We start from the raw sequence: 18,925 nt of genomic DNA on the forward strand, positions 1-18,925 counted from the left end.
TACACTTGAGCACAAGTGGGAGACGGGGCGGGGGAGAGGAAGGACAGAAGGAGACAGCAAAGCAGACACCTTGCTGAGCAGAGAGCCTGATGTGTGGCTCAGTCCCAGAACCCAGGGATCATGACCTAAGCCTAAGACAGATGCTTAACTGATTGAACCACCCAGGCACCCTCCCTTTTATACTTTCATTCTATTACCTGTTTCTTTACATTCTGCTTTGAATTACAAGTTGTTGTTAGCAATTAATAAATCGAACTAAGTTTCTGTACAAAGAAGGTAAACTGACCACTACTCATAATCCAACATCCTTTATCAAAACTGTGAGGATAAAGTAACCAGCCCTGGAAATGGAAATATAAACCCAAACCAAATTTAAATTTTGCCTCAGGGTAGCAAAGAGGGTATGATATTATAATAAAACTTGAGGATCCTTAAATGAAGAAATGCTTTATACCTATAATGGAAATTTATTGCACTTCCATTAAATCAACCCCAAAATGTCTTACCAATGATATGCTTTTCAAGAGATCAAACAACAAACTCATAAGGTTTTTAAAAAGGTGACCTATTTAAAAGTGATGGAGCTTAGTCTAAACCTAGTGTAGTTAGAAATCTGCTAAATGCAATGTCTGAAGTTTTTAATTTGTCCATCTTACTGGGTACTCAAAAGGCAAACTGTAGAAGAATTTCTTTTAGAGAGCTACCTGGCAAAATTAGCATTCCTCCATTCTGCTCTATTTGCCCACAAAAGTTTAGCTTTATGGCTAAGAACAAAATACAAGGCCAAATATCTCTTTAAGAAAGCCTGTGTGTTCTGTTTTCATCAGATAAATCCCTTGCGTAATGAGCTACTGACCTATTGTGCAGCTCCACAGAGAATGTTGATCCTATTGCTGAAATCTTATGAGAAACACTAAAGGAACACAAATTCAAACTCTTACATTTTAAAGAGAAAGTTTTCTAATCCTGAGTAAGAATGGTAAAAAAAAAAAAAAAAAAGGCAGCTACTTTAAACATCACAATTCATTTTTTTAAAAGATTTTATTTATTCATGAAAGACACACACAGAGAGAGGCAGAGACTTAGGCAGAGGGAGAAGCAGGCTCCCCATGGGAAGCCCGATGCGGAACTCGATCCCAGGACCCTGGGATCACGACCTGAGCCAAAGGCAGATGCTCAACCACTGAGCCACCTAGGTGCCCTATAATTCACTTTTTAAAATGCAAAATTACTAAAATCATCATGGATATACACTTAGATATAGCTAGAAAGATACTTACTGCAGAGTTGCTTAAAATAGTAAAACTGGAAACAAACTGTCCCAAAACAAGGGCCTGGTTCAGTTGGGATGCAGCCATATAATAGAGAACTATAAAAGCTGCTGTATAGGAGTATTTTAGTGATAAAGATGTCCGTATCTGGATGAAAAAAACAAGTTAGAAAACAGTGTGTAGGAAACAAACTCAGTTATGTAGAGAATGGCTTTCTAGCAGTGCAGCTTCAGGAAAGTTATTTCTCCAAATCAGTGTTCTTAATACATGTTAGCTTTCTGTGTCGTATGTTTTTACAGAGGTGAAAAAGAATTTGAGGATAGAACATTAAGTGATTTTCTGGGTGACTGCTGGTTTGTTTAATCTGTACTTTTAAACTTCCATAAGTAATATACTACTTATTATACAGGGAAAATGTAATAAGTTAGAATATTCTCACACAGTGATTATCTTCTCAAAAATCTACCACAGTGCTTTGCTCACAGTAAATAAATGTTGGCTTAGCTGAATTTACCCTTCAGATTACATTTAAGCAAGTTTGTTCTGGGGTTCATTTAGATTATTTTAATGGGGGCATCTGGTTGGCTCAGTTGGTTAAGTGTCTGCCTTCGGCTCAGTTCATGATCCCAGAGTCCTGGGATCAAGCCCCGTATTAGGATCACTGCTCAGTGAGGAGTCTGCTTCACCCTCTCTTTATGCCTTTCCCCCTAGCTTGTGCTCTCCCACTCGCTCATGCTCGCTTGCTCTTTCTTTCTCTCAAATAAATAAATAAAATCTTTAAAAACACACTTTTCTTAATGGTCTATCTCTAATATTTTTATTGGGCAAAGCAAGGCATATTTGCATTGTTCAGCCTCATAAGAATGTATGAGCCCCAATTCAGGACTCATTGTAAAGCCACTAGATCTTGTGTTACCAGTAGCAGGCAGCTTACAGGAGGGAGCCTACTCACTTCTGGTTTCCTCCCAATTCCCCATCCTTTCCGCCTTTTTTGCTCCTTCCCTCCCCCGCCACCCCACCCCATCATCAAGGTGAGGGGCGCTCTCTACTGGACCGGAAGCTTCAAGGACAGTTACAAAATCTTCATGTTAGCATCACTAGTACCTACTGTAGTGGCTAGAATATAGTAGCTTCTCACTAAATGTTTAACAACTGAATGAAGTGAATAAATGTGATAGTTCAGGTTAGAGGCTTCAATTCCTCCATAAGAGAACTAAGGTGGGTAGGCTACTCTCATCCAAAACTATCTAAAATTCTCAGTAATTGTCACTTTCTCCCAAAAAAACCCTAAAAGTATCACTTCTTTAAAAGAGAAAGTTCCCATTTGTATTCCATTGTATATTTTAATAGATGTAAGATTAATCCTATTTTGCCCCATATTTTGTTTAAAGTCCTCCCCAATTTCCAGAGTTTAAGTCACTTGCTCAAATATGGCAAGTAAGTTACCACCAGATAGCCTCCTGGATTCCAAGGCCCCCAAGACCTTTCCACATCAGGTGGTATTAAAAACCTGTGACCTTTAACCCTAAAAGCTGTTGTAGATATGGTTAAGAACAAATCTTTCCAATAACAGCCAAGCAAATACTTCCTATCCTTCCAAATAGTTCCTCGGGCTTTTGTAAGATCCCAGGAGAAGAGAAACTGAGGCCAGGAGGCAGCAACCCAAAGGTGTCCAGTATTTCCCTCCAGGTTCCTAAGTCAACCGGCTTTACTTAAAAATGAAAACTAAAGAAACCAAATTAAATATTAACTTGTAAAACAACACTTCAACCAGAAGACTACTGTGAGGTAAGACAAGGGACAAATCAAGGAAAGGACTATAAAAAGGAAATTCCGTACTGCCTATTTGGAGAAAAAAATTTAAAAAAGGTTAAGGTTAGAGTTTTCCATCTGTCCAGTCTTCCTGCAAATTCTAGGTTTGTCACTTTTCACTGGTTGCTCTGACTCAGTTTAAACAGCAATCGACAGTTCCAGTGAAACCGGGTTGCAACCAAAAGCCTTTCAGGTATCCACAACGAAATGCTTAACTTCCTGAAGATCCAAGGAACTTGCCAAAGGATTTCCCAGGCTGAACCTCAGCCCACCAGGTTTATAGGCAGGAAATTTTGTGGACATTAATTGGTTGTCAGCCATGCCAGCTCTGGAATACACCATTATTTATATGTAAACAGTTACAATTTGTTGGGGTCTGCTTTGTGCCAGACACTATGAGAGTAATGAGGGTTTTAAAGCGAGAGAGACCTATCATCTGTAGTTACAGTCCCATTTTACTGAGTCAATGTTTAACAGAACTTAGAACCTACCGTTAATAGATGAGACTAAGAGTGACGCCAAGGATTTGCAAAGTTCACATTCAAAATCCATGCCCAACCTAGAGTCACTGCACAGTCGAAGCTCTTCAAAATGTAGCATAAACGTCAAAACGTTTTGAGGTCATATTAGAGCAGACAAGATGAAACGGAAGAACGGCAAAGATTGAAAATAGAAATAAAAGATTACAGCACATCCGAGTTGTTTCAAGAGGTGGCCGCGGGTTATTGACGACGATCCGGATCTGGGAGGGGTAGACGGGTCCATGCCCACCCATCCGCGCGGAGAAGCCAACCCTCCCTTTTCCTTGAGCGGAGTGGCTCGGGGATGCCAAGGTTTGAGGGTGGGCAGCCCAGGGCTGGACTACTGCTGTTCACACATCGTCAGTAAGTGGCTCTCGGAAGAGAGCAAGACCGTCCCTCCTCCACCTTCTGAACTTCAGTCCTGCCCTCCCGAGTGGCTTGGACAAGGTATGGTTTAATCTGGGTCCTTTCCACGCCAGGACCGAGTTACCCCGAAAAATGGTTGCAAATGAATGAGACGAAAGCTCAGCGCAAGGAGACTCAGCCACACAGCCAACCCCCTTCCCAGGCAACACGGACCAAGGATGCCCTGGGGCGGGCGGGGCGCGCGGGGGCCGAATTAGAGCCACGTCCGCGCTCGCCACCCACCTTCCCCCTCCCCGCGCGGCGCCCGGCGCGCGCTCCTCTGCCCAGTCCCCCCGCCCCCGCCCCACCTCCGCGCCGGCCCCTCCGGGCGCTCCTTACCGCTCCCAGCTGGGGCTCCCGCCGCTGCCAGCCCGGAGGCACCGGCTCCCAGGCGCGGACTCGGCCGGGGGACGGAGCCCGCCGCCGCAGCCACCCCCCGCCCCCCGCACCGAAGCCGCTAGAAAGTTTGCTCGGGGGTCTGTCCGTGCGCGCCGCGGCCCCGCTCTCCCGCTCTCCCGCTGCCTCCCGCTGCCTCCCGCGGCCGCCGCCCCCGAGGCCGCTGCCCGCGGCGCTGCAGCACGGCCGGGCTCGGCGGCCGAGGACGGCTCCGTGCGCGCCGAGGGCGGGGTCTCCCCGCCCGCTCGGCCCGCGGCGCGGCGCGGCGCTCGGTGTTTACCGCGGCCCGGCAGCCCGCTCTCCCCGCCCGCCGCCCTGCGCGCTCCTGACATCATTCATTCTCTCACACCCTCGCCCGCCCACTCCATTTCCAAACAGTGACTCACCCGGCCGGGTGGCGGCAGCGCCCGCTCCCGCTGCCGTGGCTGTCCAAGGCGCCGAGCAGAGCTCGACAAACCGGTGCGACTTCTTAAGGAGAAACCCCAGCCGACTCTCCCGGGGCTCAGCCACTAAAGGTGCAGGGAAGGAGGGGCTTGGCAGGCAGGGCCGATTGGCTCCCGGCGGAGAGCCCCAGGGCCCGGAGCAGACCTCCCGCACCCGTGGCCGAGCTCAATCTGGGGAAAGTTCTTTGGGTGCCACTCCCGGCAACTTTTAAGGATGGGGCCGGGAAGGGATCACCCTCCCCCCCTCCCCCGCGCCCACACCTTGCCTTATTCAGGAACGGCTTCCTGACTTGGGCGTGGGTGGGCTTGGGGACGTCAGCGGTTATTCCAAGGGTGTTTGCCCAGGCCTGCGTCGCGGAGGTGGGGTTCCAAACCTCCCGGGGTGGCCTGGCAGGGTTAGTCTGCTGGACGGCTAACTCTAGGTGTGAGCTGGAAGGGTGCTCCAAGTTAATGAGGCTAATAATACTTTCCCTTCGGTGACTAACTACCATGTCATTCGTCCTGTTAATTGATTTGCTTCTCTTTAAGGACAAGCGACCGTAACCAAAATAAACAGTTGAAAGAGTAGTTCTTTGCTCAAGTGAACGTTGCGCTCTTCCGCAGCTTTTGGAGCACAGGGCGCTGGGGCCTGCGGTTTCTTTGATGAGCTCAGCAGTTATGTTTTTAGAAGGGTGTTGCCTTCTTAAAAAATGGTCAAGGCTCTAGGTTTCTTGGAGTTGCTATTCATACACCTGCTGGGCAGTTTTCAAAGTAAACAAGGTCAGTCTCAGATTCTAACTAGGATGGATTAGAATGTGGCCAAACCTTGATTGAATTTAAATGACGATTATTTTATGTTTGTTTTCTACTTCTGGACAGGGTAATGATTGGTAATGATTAGAATTTGCACTGGCTTGTGGGTGATTCTATATAATAAAACAAAAATAATCCAGAGGCATCTCTAGGTGCCTATCGCAGAAATCATGAAAGTAAACAACCCTTTATCTATGGTAATTAAAAACCACTCTAATGAAAAAATATGCAGGGCAGTACCAAAGCACATAAGTATAAGAGGCCACATCAGAAGTTTCCCCCAAAAGAAGAGGCTCCCAAAATTAATCAAAGGTTTGGCATCACTGTGGTGAAAATGCACTCATTTAAAGCTACAGAAAAGTAAGGGGCACCTGGGTGGCTCAGTCGGTTCAGCCTTCCAACTCTGGTTTCAGCTCAGGTCATGGTCTAGGGGTTGTGGGATGGAGCTCCTCCTCTGCTCACTTCTTCTCAGGGAGTCTGCTTGAGATTCTCTCTCCTTCTCCCTCTGCTTCTGCCAATGCCCTGTTCTCTCTTTTTCTCTCTCAAATAAATAAATAAATCTTAAAAAAACAAAACAAAACAACAACAACAAAAAAACTACAGAAAGGTAAGAACCCAGAAGAGAACACCAACAATTGAAGTTTATTTTCCTTGGGTTCATCTTTCCTTTTCAGGAGGAGTTCATGTTCAATTTTACAAAGCCTAGGCATCTTGCCCAGAGGACAATAGCAAATAGATTAGTTTGCTGGGATGCAGTCAAAGTAAATGGATATTCAAACCAACATTTTTTTTTTTGTAGAGAATCACAGACCTAATCAGAAGCTTGAATATCCTGTCCATTGGTAACACAAAGGGACTGCATTCTAATGCATAGCCACAAGCAAGTTTGGGTGAATATCCTATAAGGTTCAAGTATTTGGACATTATGGAGAGAAGTATAAAGTTTTCTACAGTTCTCAAAAAATGATGTTGTGGGCTTTTGGGCCTATACACAAGGAGATGAAATTTAAAAAGCTCAGAACAAAGCCTGACATCCTGCTGTCTTACTATATGAAGTAAATCTTGCAGCTCCATCTGGGGAGGGCCCCTCTTTGTATGGAAGGCTGTTTTTTTGTTGTTGTTTTCTTTTCTTTTCTTTTTAAAGATTTGCTTATTTATTCATGAGAGACACAGACTGAAGGAGAGAGAGGCAGAGACATAGGCAGAGGGAGAAGCAGGCTCTCCACAGGAGCCCGATGCAGAACTCGATCCTGGATCCCAGGATCATGACCTAAGCCAAAGGTTCACCCAACTGCTGAACCACCAGGCATCCCATGTATGGAAGGCTGTTTAATGGATAGTTCTGGATTTGTGGTTATTAATGTGCCTTGATTTAAATATTATGAAATAAATAATTAGGTCATTTTATTATTCACTTAAATATTCTCCAGTAAATGTAATGGTATAATTGTGATTGAGTTGCATGAACTTTTTACATTTTATTCATTGTTAACATATGAGAAAGCAAGTTATTCATCTTAATTTCTATGTTGTGAAAAATAGTAACTTGTCCTTCTCACAGAAAGAGATTTTTTTTTTAACTTTTTGTTCTTACAATGTATCAAAGTTTCCTAAGTACTAGATTTAGTCACCTTCCAAAAATTATAGTTGCTGAATGCTTTACGGGAAGGAAAGAGCTGGCCAGCGTGTTCTTGTCAATTTTTTCTAAACCAATGCATAGTGTAAATATCATTTTATAGATATTTCTTTGTTATGATAAAACATACTGATTGTTAGGGAAACATTTGTAGTACTTAACTCCTTATAATAACTCCTACTTTGGACATAACCTAAATCATTGACTCAATCAACAATGGTTATTGAGTTCCTACTTTGTGCCCATGCTGCTTATCTAAGAATCACCATGTGCATCTTCTAAACATCAGTCTCACAATGGAAAGTTTTCTTTAAAAATTTTTGCATAAGAAAAAAAAATTTTTTGCATAAGAATGTTTATTGCAGCATTATTTATGATTTTTTCCAGGGTCCAGTGTAGTGCCTGTCATGTAGTATTCAATGAGTGAAATAAACAAATGAACAAAACAAACCAATAGTGAAGTAACTCCATGTTATGGGAAATTATGTAGGCAATAAAATAAAATAATCCCATAGGCTCTGACTTTAGAAAACTGTCCTTGTTGGGATGCGTGGGTGGCACAATTGGTTAAGTGTCTGACTCTTGATTTTGGCTCAGGTCATGATCTCAGGGTTGTGAGATCAAGCCCAGGGTTGGGCTCTGTGCTCACCACAGGGTCTGCTTAAAATTCTCTCTCCCTCTGCCTCTCCTGTTGGTGTATGTGCTCTCTCTATATCTGAAATCAATCAAGGAAGGAAGGAAGGAAGGAAGGAAGGAAGGAAGGAAGGAAGGAAGGAAGGAAAACTGTCCTTATTAGTGACAAATATAAGCAGTGAAGGAGCAGAGGGAAAATACACACGGCAGACACACACACCTTTTTTGGCAAACACCACTCCCATGAAAAAAATACAGAACCAAACTATATTACCTCGTGACAATGAGATACAGAAGGGCAGAGTGTGAAGAAGAAACTTGTACTTTTGGACTATTTTTCTATGAAAACCTGTATTATTTTTGAAATTAAAAATAGCAACATAAGCAACATTAGAACTTAAGAAGACAGTTCTAGGAGTTCATGACATAGGAGGTCTATAGTCTCATTGGAGAGACAATGATAGCCAGAACAACTAGAGAATAAGGCTGTTTACCTTCTGGATTTGGAATTTAGATGCTCATTTTTGCCAGGCCCATCCAGACCAAACACCTATGATTTACTGAGTACTTATTATATGCCAGGGACTAAGCTGTATTATCTCATTTAATCCTTTAACCAATGATATGAGGTAGGTACTCAAAATCCCCTCCTCTTCATAGGAGGTAACCAAAGATAAGAGAGATTATTATTCTCCTAAGATCACATTGAAGTAAGTGATATCACTAGGGCATAACACCAGTACTTCTGGCTTCAAAGAGCATAGTTTTGTTTTTTGTTTGTTTGTTTGTTTGTTTGTTTGTTTGTTTTGAGAGAGAGAGAGCACAAGGGCACCTGCATGGGGAGGGAGGGCAGAGGGAGAGGGAGAAGCAGACTCTCTGATGAGCACAGAAAGCCCAATGTGGGGCTCCATCCTGGAATGCTGAGACCATGACATAAGTGGAACTGGAGATATAAATTTTAGAATAAAAAATAAATAAATAAATAAATTTTAGAATAGTCAGCATGGGAAAGATAATGAGGAGGCCACTGGGAAAAAAATGAGACGGCCTGGAAATAGGGTCCAGAGTAAAAAGGGAAGAGGTCCAAGAAAGGGCCCAACATTAAAGGGTTGGCAAAGGAGAACACTGCAGATGGGCCTGAAAACACAAAACTGGTGGGGGGGAAACTAGGAGAATGAAGTGTTAAGGAAATTGAGGAGGAACAGCTCCTCAACCACAGGAGGGAAAAGGGCAAAAAAGCAGCATGGGAATCACGTTTGTAGACTGCTTCTAAGAAGTTAAAATTCTTGCTCTCCATGCTTCCATTTTTCTGTGAGTTTGGAGGTGTGTATCAGTTTTCACTTGCTGCTGTAACAAATTACAAACTTACTAGCTTGAAACAACACAAGGTATTAGCTCACCATTCTGCAGGTCAGTAGTCCTCCAGATTCTGCTGGTTTCTCAGCTCTGGGTTTCACCAGGACTGAAATCAAGGTGTCGACAAGCAGGGCTCTTATCAGTAGGCTCTGGCAAGCTTCCAGATCCATTCAGGCTGTTAGCAGAATCCAGTTCCCTCTCGCTGCAGGATCAAGGTCTCTGTGTTGCTCTGCTGGCTGTCAACTGGGAGCCACCTTGCTAGAGGCTGTCCCAGAGCCAGCTAGAGGCTGTCCCAGAGCCAGCAACGGAGTGTGGAATCCTTCTCACAACTGGAATCTTTCTGACTTCTCGTCCTGCTGCATCTCTTTGCCTCAGCTAGAGAAATTTTCCTGCTTTTAAAGGACTTGTGTGACTACATTGGGCCCACCTGGATAATTCAAGCTACTCTTTCTATAGTAAAGCCCATAATGTTAATCACATCTACAAAGTCCCTTTTGCCATGTGACCTAACATGTTCCAGGAATTAGGGTGTGGACATCTCTGGGGTCCCATTCTGCAGACCACAAGGTGACATCGTCAACTGAGAGTAAGGAAGTAGGAGCCGTGGGTGGTTTTAGAAAGAATGAAACCAGTTTAAAGTAGTCACACTGAAGAATAAGAATATGAAGTGACTAGGGGCGCCTGGGTAGCTCAACCTGTTAAGCATCTGCCTTCGGATCAGGTCAGGATCCTGGAGTCCTGGAACCGAGCCCCACCTTGGGCTCCCTGCTCAGCAGGGGAGTCTGCTTCTCTCTCCCTCTGCTCCTAATCCTGTTCCTTCTCTCTCTTGCTCACTCTCAAATAAATAAAATCTTTTATTTAATTTTTTAAATATTTTTTGATTATTTATTTATTCATGAGAGAGAGAGAGAGAGGCAGAGACACAGGCAGATGGAGAAGCAGGCTCCATGCAGGGAGCCCGATGCGGGACTTGATCCCAGGACTCCAGGATCATGCCCTGGGTGGAAGGCAGGCTCTAAACCGCTGAGCCATCCAGGCGTCCCTAAATAAAATCTTTTTAAAAAAGGACATTAACTAGAAAAAACATAAATTTGGGAGATGGTACTGAAGACTGAAGTCATGGCCCTAGTGGTATAAGAATGTCCTTCTCTAGCAGTGCTCAAACACGGGGTACCAGCAGGCATAATGGGGGTGGTAGATGAGATAGACAGGAGGGAGGGAGTTTAGGACAGTGTCGATGAAGTAATGGATTAGGGAATAAAAGATGGTCAAGAGAAAAGCAAAAGGAGGAGGGGGCTGATGGATAAGGGAAAAGTAAAAGGATTTGTAGCCTGGAGATCCTGTAGACATTGCAGAAATGGGAACTAGGGGAAAGAGAGAAGAATTTGGAAACACGGGAGATTGGGTGGTGAGATTTATGAACTACTTATCTGAGCAGTTTGTGCAATGGCAGGGCCTGAAATGTGGGTGGATGAGGTGGAGGGAAGAAGAGAAATTGTTGAGGGCACTAGAAGAACAATTCTCATGGATGCTGAAGTTACCCAGAATGAGGGCCAGACAAGGGGCAGAAAAGATGACAGTAAATAAGGTGCCAAACAATTAATAATGAGTTGAACGAGGAAAGAAAGAAGATAGTATAGAAGATGTGAATGCCTCAAATGAGCAGGGCACTTTATGAAAGCCTGGCATAATCTCAGTCCAGAAGTATCTCTAGAAATCAAAGAGACACAGACCCTACTTTTCAACTTCAAAGTACATAGAGTATGAGAAGATAATTGGATATCTTTGACAGGCTGCAGGGAAAGCATACCCCCAGATTGCAGTTAAGGCCAAAAAATATAAGGGATATTTAGAGACACAATTGAGCAGATAGGAGAATTTGTGATCATAAAGTAGGAATTTCAAAGGTTATAGGAGTAGGGTTTAGGGAGCCATGGGTAGATTCAGGGAGATCTGGGAAAATCACAGAGTATTATAGAAATAAGTATATGGAAATATGTATGGAGATAGAAGAGGCAGGTGAGTGGGGTGGAGGAGGTTTTCTCCCTAAACTCACCCCCCTCCCTACCTTTTCTGGAGGGGACAGCTTGATCTTTTCCCAAAGCCAGGGCAGTAAAAGGTAGTCTTGTGTAATATAACTAAAGGCTGAAGAGGAGACCTACTTATTTAGCATAATAGAATTCAGGAGATATATCAAGCAGAGATTAATCTCAGTGCAAATGTTCTCATTTTGTATTAGCTGTCCCATTCAGAGGCCAAATTACTATAAGAATCCCTCCTCCTCTCCTTTTCCTCTCTTAGGATCCAAAAGCCACTAACTGGCCCCTAACTACCTGCACTTAGATATGCTTGACAGTGAATGACAAATCGTGACAATGTTTTGGGAATAGGCAGGAGAAAATAGGTTTAAAATTCTGAACAGCTCTCTTTGAGGAAGAAAAAGAGAAAGATCCAGTAGGGGTGGAGGTTGGGGGGCCATGCTTTACTGGTCAAGATAGGAAGCCACGGAGTCAATTAGGATAGTGCACAGCTCTGGATGGAGCAGGTATGGAAAGGGAATAAATTGATTGGGCTGAAGAAAACAGTACCGAGTCCTCTCCCAGTACCACTCAGGAGAATCTTGAAATAGAGTATTTGGACCAGAAGTAAGGGCAGGTCTAATTTCTGGGGTCTGGGCTAATGTAAAGATTGCTTTGTTTTTACTGTATGCCACTCACTTCTACCATAAAGGGGTAAGTGTTGGGACTACATGAGAAATGGCAGAGAGTTCTGAGAGTCTCCTGGAGGGTAGTGGGAACAAGTGCCTTAGAAAAACACAGCAACAGCAGCAGCAGCAAAAAATGATGACAGTGACTTGATTCATAAGAATCATCATCATGTGAAGCCCCCACCCATGACTTAATCCATCTTCAGGGGAGGGATTCCAGACATCATTTTAAGTCAGTGCCTGAAATGATTTTTTAAAAATTTTATTTATTTGAGAATGAGAGAGCACAAACCGGGGGGAGAGACAGAGGGAGAGGGAGAAGCAGGCACCCCAACTGAGCAGTGAGCCCAATGTGGGGCTCGATTTCAGGACCCTGTGATCATGACCTGAGCCCAAGGCAGACACTTAACCAACTGAGCCACCCAGGCATCCCGCCTTAGATAATTCTAATGTTGAGAAAAAATTGGACAATTTCAGCCCAAGGCAAGGATTCTCTACCTTTTTTTCCTATATTGTTGAGCAAATTACACTCTTCCTAAAGAAATACTAATTTTAAATCTGGCATCATGCCATCCTGGAAGGGACTATCGGAATCACAAGGCAGGCTAGGTTAGGTAAGAGGCAGAGGGAGAAGGGAGGGTGGACTTTAGCTGTAACCAGCTTTCCCAGGGACACTGAGGCTTCTTTTCAATAGGGAAGGTCATGCTCCCACCCCCAATTCTACTCCCAACCTCCTTCCCTGTGTGAGTCACTGGTCCAGACTAGTCTGCAGGAAGAAAATTTACTAACAAGCTTAATAGTTATATTCTAATGTTTAGAGTGTTCTGTGACTATAATTCTTGTGAGTCAGTCTCTAATAGGCCAGTCACCTTGCATTCTAGCAAAGTTGAATTTTAAGCCAACTAAACTAAAGCCCAGACTTCACAGCTTGGTGCTCAAACCAGGAAAGTAACCCCTTCCTTATAGGACACATCTGGACAGCCTGCTTACCTCCTAGGCCACATGCACTTTCTCCTTTGGCTGCCTCTCCAAATGTTCCTCCTGGTTCTATTCCAATTAGAATGTGCACGCACACATCTTCCTCCACACAGTTTATCAGGGCACTATATTTGATTATATCACCTTACCCCCAACTTGCCCTTCTTAAAAGGAGTGGGACTTGAATTGCAGATTAAACATATATTTTTTTCTCTAATTTAAAATGTGAAGGAGGATGATATTGCTGGAGGACATGCTAACTTTATGCAGATCTGACTTCCCAGCTGTTAGTTCAGACTAAAATGTCTAATAGGAAGGGTACAAAGTCTGCCTCTTTATACAAGCCCTTTCTACGATGAAAGGAGGTAATAACTGTGTAGTGTTGTGCTTTCTATGTGACAGTGTCCAGCCAATACCTTAATTATGTAATAAATACTATAACAACCATATGTATATCATATAAAACTTTCTGGTAACTAAATATAGTCAGGAATGAAGAGATATGGAAAGTGAATAATAACAGATGAAAATCTTTGGCTTCTCAGTTTTTTCAATTCTAATCTTTGGTGTGTTTTCAGGCAGTGGCCACTAAAGATTGTATCATATATACAATTATAATTTTCACATTAAATAACACCTGCTTTTATACTAATGTCACTGAAAAGAAGCCAGACTACTTTCATATATCACTAACTCATTTATTAAATCTTTACAACATCCTCTTAGATTCTGATGGCTCCTTAGTCTGCAGTCAATATTTAATCTGAATGTTTTAAGATTCAGAAGCAAGCAATTGCCTATGATAATTTTTAAAAACATTTCCTATTTTCTTTTGTGTTTTTAAAATCCATTGTTTTCTGCTTAATTTAACATTATATCACCCACTCCTACCCCTAACTTGCCATTCTTCATTCTCTCCTTCACTTGCCCTTTCTTAGCTAGTTCTTATAAATTAATCTTGTCCTTCTTTTAACCATCTATTTCTTGGTCTGGTTTCATTCATTATATCTACTTTTCTTCCAATTAAATTTGAAGGGAGAAAATTTATCTTATTTATTATATGTATTCTAGGTTTCTCCACTTAGCCACCTGTTGCTACTCTATAAATACATTTGATTAACTGCACTTTTCATCTATATTGAGTCCATCTATCCCATAAGCATTTATCAAGTACCTACTATATGCTGAGTTTTATAAGGGAGACCAAAGGTGTAGCATATATCCCTGGTTTCAAAGTGTTCTCAACACAGGAGCACCTGGGTGACTCATTAGTTTAAGGGTCAGACTTTTGATTTCATCTCAGGAAATGATCTCAGGGTGTTGAGATCAGCCCCTTGCTCAGTCTGTTGGTCTGCTGTAGGTCCCCCCCCCCCCGCCCCCATTCATGTGTGCTTCCTAAATCAATCAATTTTCAAAGTGTTCTCAATACAGTTGGGAAAATAATATGAACACATTAGAATTACATTTATCAGAATGTGATCATATTTCACTCAGAAACAGTTAATATATTTATTTCACATTTATTTTCAAAGGTTTTTGCCCCATCTCATGGACTGCATGACAACCTGCTTAGAACCCACTTTAATTGTGACTACCAGGGCCAACCACTTCTGGCTCCTGGCTTCCCCCTACCCCATCATCTCTAGGATAACACCCTTTGCAACATGCTAGTTAGTTCCCGTTGTATATAACTAAATCAACAGAAAAAGTTAAGAGGAAAACATAGAATAATAGTAGCAATTATATTCACCAAAATGTTGCACCATAGGCATATGGGTGTACATATACTCAAAATAGGGTCTTGGCAGGAAAAAGTTGGCATACCCAAAGAGATTAACTAAATAGTCTAATGAAGGGACTATTTATAAAGGATGTAGTTAGAGAAGCCAGTACAAAGATGAAACAAGAAATGATGAAGCACCCAGGGACATTGGAAGTCATTATCACCTCTGGGCCTGGAGAGGAAGGGAGGGAAAGAGGTCTCCAGTGCCAGTAAGAGCTAGCACCATAAAAAGAAGCTGCTAGACAGAAGCTGTGGCCTTAGGTGGAGAAATGTAGCCATTCAGAGTGCAGAGAGTGAGATGAACAGTGATCCTGACCTCTCTCCTCTTAGATTTCCTGCTGGTGATTGACCTGGAGGGAGGAAGGAAGGTCAGATGGTACAGGCAGGAAAGTTCAGAGTCCAAGGCTACAGAACAGGGCTGAGTAGGGTGAGAATGGATCTGGAAGGGCAAAGGGAGAATAACCATCATAGCTTCCTACAGAGTTTTGGGAGTCCATGACAGGTTGGTTTATGATAAGGTATTTCTAAGGGCATTGAACTCCATCGAGATTCTCAACTGGAAGATCCCAGCTGGGAATAAGCATAGTAGGGCAAATTAAAAAGACCAGGGATCCCTGGGTGGCTCAGCGGTTTGGCACCTGCCTTTGGCCCAGGGCGTGATCCTGTAGTTCCAGGATGGAGTCCCGCATCGGGCTCCCTGCATGGAGCCTGCTTCTCCCTCTACCTGTGTCTCTGCCTCTCTCTGTGTGTGTCTCTCATGAATGAATAAATAAAATCTTAAAAAAAAAAAAAGACCAATGACTTCAGAGTTTAATTTAACCAATTATTCTCCCAAACCCCTCCCCTATACTAACTACTATACAATTTAAATGTAGCCTAAGTTATTAACATTACATCATCTGTAACTGCGGTGGGAAAATGCTCTTTGGTCAGGTTTAACATTATCTTTAAACATTAGAAAATTAGGAGAAAAAAGAAGCCACCATGAAGGCAAGGTAAGCAGTTATGTAGGTTTGCTCCAGATAGTCCCAAGTTAAAGGGACTTGGGATTTTACAAGACTGTACAAATATACAACAAAAATCACTCTGAGCTTTGTAATTCAGAGACTCCCTAAATAGCCTTTCCTCAGAAATCTGCAGATAATCCATACTCAGGATCTTAAGTAATTCGAATTAATTTGTGGAAACATTCTAAAGGGTACAGTGATGCAAAATGATTTCTTGACTGTCATGATTTGCCAATTATTTAGTCAACTAAGACTATGGGGCCCTTTGCCTGTAGCAAATGACCTTTTCTTGGCCACGTAATCTGACCATGGATTCCCAGGCATTGTCTGTTGATAGCAGAGTTCTCTGGCACAACTGGGCTTTCATCAAGGAGACAGTGAAAGGAAAGCAGCCTGCTCTTCTCATCTCCACCTATTTCCTGGCCTCCAATTCCACATTATCTTGACCAGACTGTGGTCATTTTAAGTAAAGAACCGTCATGATCAATAACCTCTGCTATAGAACGGATGAGGACAGGGAAGCAAATATTGCATTTGTCAAGGAGGTCACTGGTGTCCTTTGCCAGAGCAATTTCAGAGAAGCAAAGCTTCTGACCTGGAGTTTACTCCTGTACTACTTGTTAAATCAGAGATTGAGTTAACAGCTGAGAGTGAGAAAGGTAGGATCTTGATAGAGGGTTTTCAGAGAGAGAGAGATAAAGATTGGAGATATCTGCTTTCAGAAATGAGAAAGGAAGCTGGCAAAAGATAAGTAAAAATTTGCCAAGGTTGAGAGCCAAGCTGAGGATGGAGCTCGTAAATATATAATGAAGTTAATCAGCAGAATTATATCTTTAACACAGCTGTGCCAGGATACCTGAGTGCTTGAGAAGAGGCAGTTAGATGGTTTCATCTAGGACCAGAACCAGGAAGAGCCAGTTTAGTAGAAGGGTACACTGGTGAGGTTATTAAGGCATTGTTTACTCAGAGGAGGGATAGAATTTGAACTTGTTAGAATATGAGCCCTGCCTTATTTTCTTGGTCATTGCTATATCTCTGGACCAGCAGTCTCTAACCTTATCTGTGGATTAGAATCACTGGGAGAGCTTTAGAAATCCCTGAGGCCTAAACTACACCATGAACCACTTAAATTGGAATTTCTGGGTGGGTCCCAGGCACAGTATTTTTTAAATTTTTAAAAATATTTTATTTATTTATTCATGAGAGACACAGGGAGGCAGAGACATAGGCAGAGGGAGAAGTAGGCTTCCTTCAGGGAGCCTGATGCAGGACTCAATCCCAGAACCCCAGAATCAAGACCTGAGTCAAAGGCTGCCGCTCAACCACTGAACCACCCAGGTGCCCTGGCACAGTATTTTTTTAAAAGGTCTTTGAATGATTCAGTGTACAGCCAAGGATGATAGCAATTGGTCTAGAACAATATCAAATAAAGTAAAAAACCTATGAAATTTAGTTCTGTGAATGAAGGAATGGAACCAGATCAGAGAGGCCCTAAAACTAGAGATAGCGGAGACCAGGAAAAGGGATAAATCCTGAAGTCTCCATGAACTTGAAGTGCAGGTTTGAGGCTGCTGCTTTCAGAGAGAGAGAGACAGATTATAAATTTATCATTTTGGAGTGGGCACAATTGCAAGGGATATTATTTAACCCAATGCTGGTCAAGGGAACTTTTGGCATAAGTCCCACAGAGTTGACGCTTGCTACTGTAGTGGTAGCTAGAGATCTGAAGTTAGTGTGTTGGAAGGTTTGTGGAATTAAATGTCAAGGCTACACAGGGGATTGCCAGAGAGGAGGGCAGGAAGACCTGATGTTCATGGCTCTCAGGTTGGACGTTGATCTCAAGTAAACTGGTTCTGACTTGGACTTCCTCCTGTTAGCTTCATGACCCCCAAATTTATGTTTTTCAGCAAATTCTGCAGGCCCTCTGAATCTGAGATCACCTTTGATTCGCTGGGACTACGTCCACCTGATACTAAGACAAACATACTAAAGACTTAACTGGGAATTGGTTCATTAGTTTTCCTATTTCCAAGAGAGTATCGAGTGAAGGCATTGAAGGCTGGCAATGCAGAGTCATAAAAAGTGGGAAGTGCTGTCTAAATTCACTTCCTTTACCTATGATTTTGCTTGAGGCTATTCTGATGGGGCTTCTAGTGAACAAAGATGGTGCTTGGAAACAAAACCCATAAAACTCTCTCCTCCCCAAAACCCATAATGGTCTAGGAGAGAAATATGGAGGCAAATAACCTCTAAAATGTCATGTCTTCTTATTTGAATAAGATATTTATTGCTTACTTATCTTATCACAACCCAGGACTCCTGTATCTGATTATGCCGAGTCACATTGAACTCTCGTGGTGAATTAAATGACTGGGGTGGGTTGGGTTCCCAGGAAAAAGCTAAATACACCCTCTTCATTGCCCAATACCCAAGTTGTTTCTAGAGGAACTATTTTTAAGTAGTTGGATAAAGTATGGTCAGGTGGTGAAGAAGTTGGTAACTCATTATTTCATTTCACCGAGAAGTACTTGCACTTCTCCCAGTGAGGTAAACATTAACTTTCTAGATGGAAAACTGCAGTCCTAATCATCTCTGCAGCACTCCAGTCACATGACATATCTGGGGGCAGCTCCAGATGGCAGCATGCAAAACAAATGGTATGAGCCTCAAGCAGTATTTGATTAAGAATTGTTCTCTTTGTGGGAAACAATCAGCCCTCAAACCAGCAAACACTGGTGAACTCTTAAGGGCCTGCTGCCCTGGCAGGATGTTTTGGGAATTTGCAGGAGAACAAAAAATTCCCCTCACTTTGGTAGGTGAGAGGTGAGCCAAAGAAATGGTCACGGGAGAATCTATGTAAGTCAAAAAGAGGACTGCAAACTGAAATCAGGAAGTGTTCTCCAAAGTGGCAGGACCAAGGAAGCACATCAAGTCTCTACATCCCACTGTCACTACCCTGTCCCAGGCCACTACCTTCCATCCCTCACTTAGAACCTAGAACGGGCAGTAGCTTCCCAAAGATTTCCTGCCTCTGGTTTAGGCCCCTCCAGCCCATTCCATGTTCTTGCAGCCATCAGGCTCTTTCTAAAGGTGACTCCCCTACCTGAGCCCATTACATGACATCTCGTTTCACCCAGTTCTCAGGATGAACTACAACTCTGAGAATAGCTGAAAGGTCTATTAGG

The 18,925-nt window shown here is 43.0% G+C and overlaps 1 protein-coding gene across 13 annotated transcripts in view; it reads right to left on the reverse strand.

The window, feature by feature from the left end:
* Positions 1–18,925, reverse strand: part of SGMS2 (sphingomyelin synthase 2) — a 130,704-nt gene that overhangs the window by 77,440 nt on the left and 34,339 nt on the right. For 3 of the 13 annotated variants that reach the window (XM_038581963.1, XM_038581959.1, XM_038581958.1), the window contains exon 1: positions 4,792–5,025. The exons of 7 other annotated variants lie outside the window; for them this stretch is intronic. The gene's annotated coding sequence lies outside the window, so the exon portion shown is untranslated. Of the gene's footprint in view, positions 1–4,348; positions 4,487–4,791; positions 5,026–18,925 lie in introns of those variants that run through there. 3 more of the 13 variants (XM_038581964.1, XM_038581960.1, XM_038581957.1) reach the window with 1 other exon arrangement.

The sequence above is a fragment of the Canis lupus genome, chromosome 32, assembly GCF_011100685.1.
Source record: "Canis lupus familiaris isolate Mischka breed German Shepherd chromosome 32, alternate assembly UU_Cfam_GSD_1.0, whole genome shotgun sequence".
Classification (NCBI taxonomy): Eukaryota; Metazoa; Chordata; class Mammalia; order Carnivora; family Canidae; genus Canis; species Canis lupus.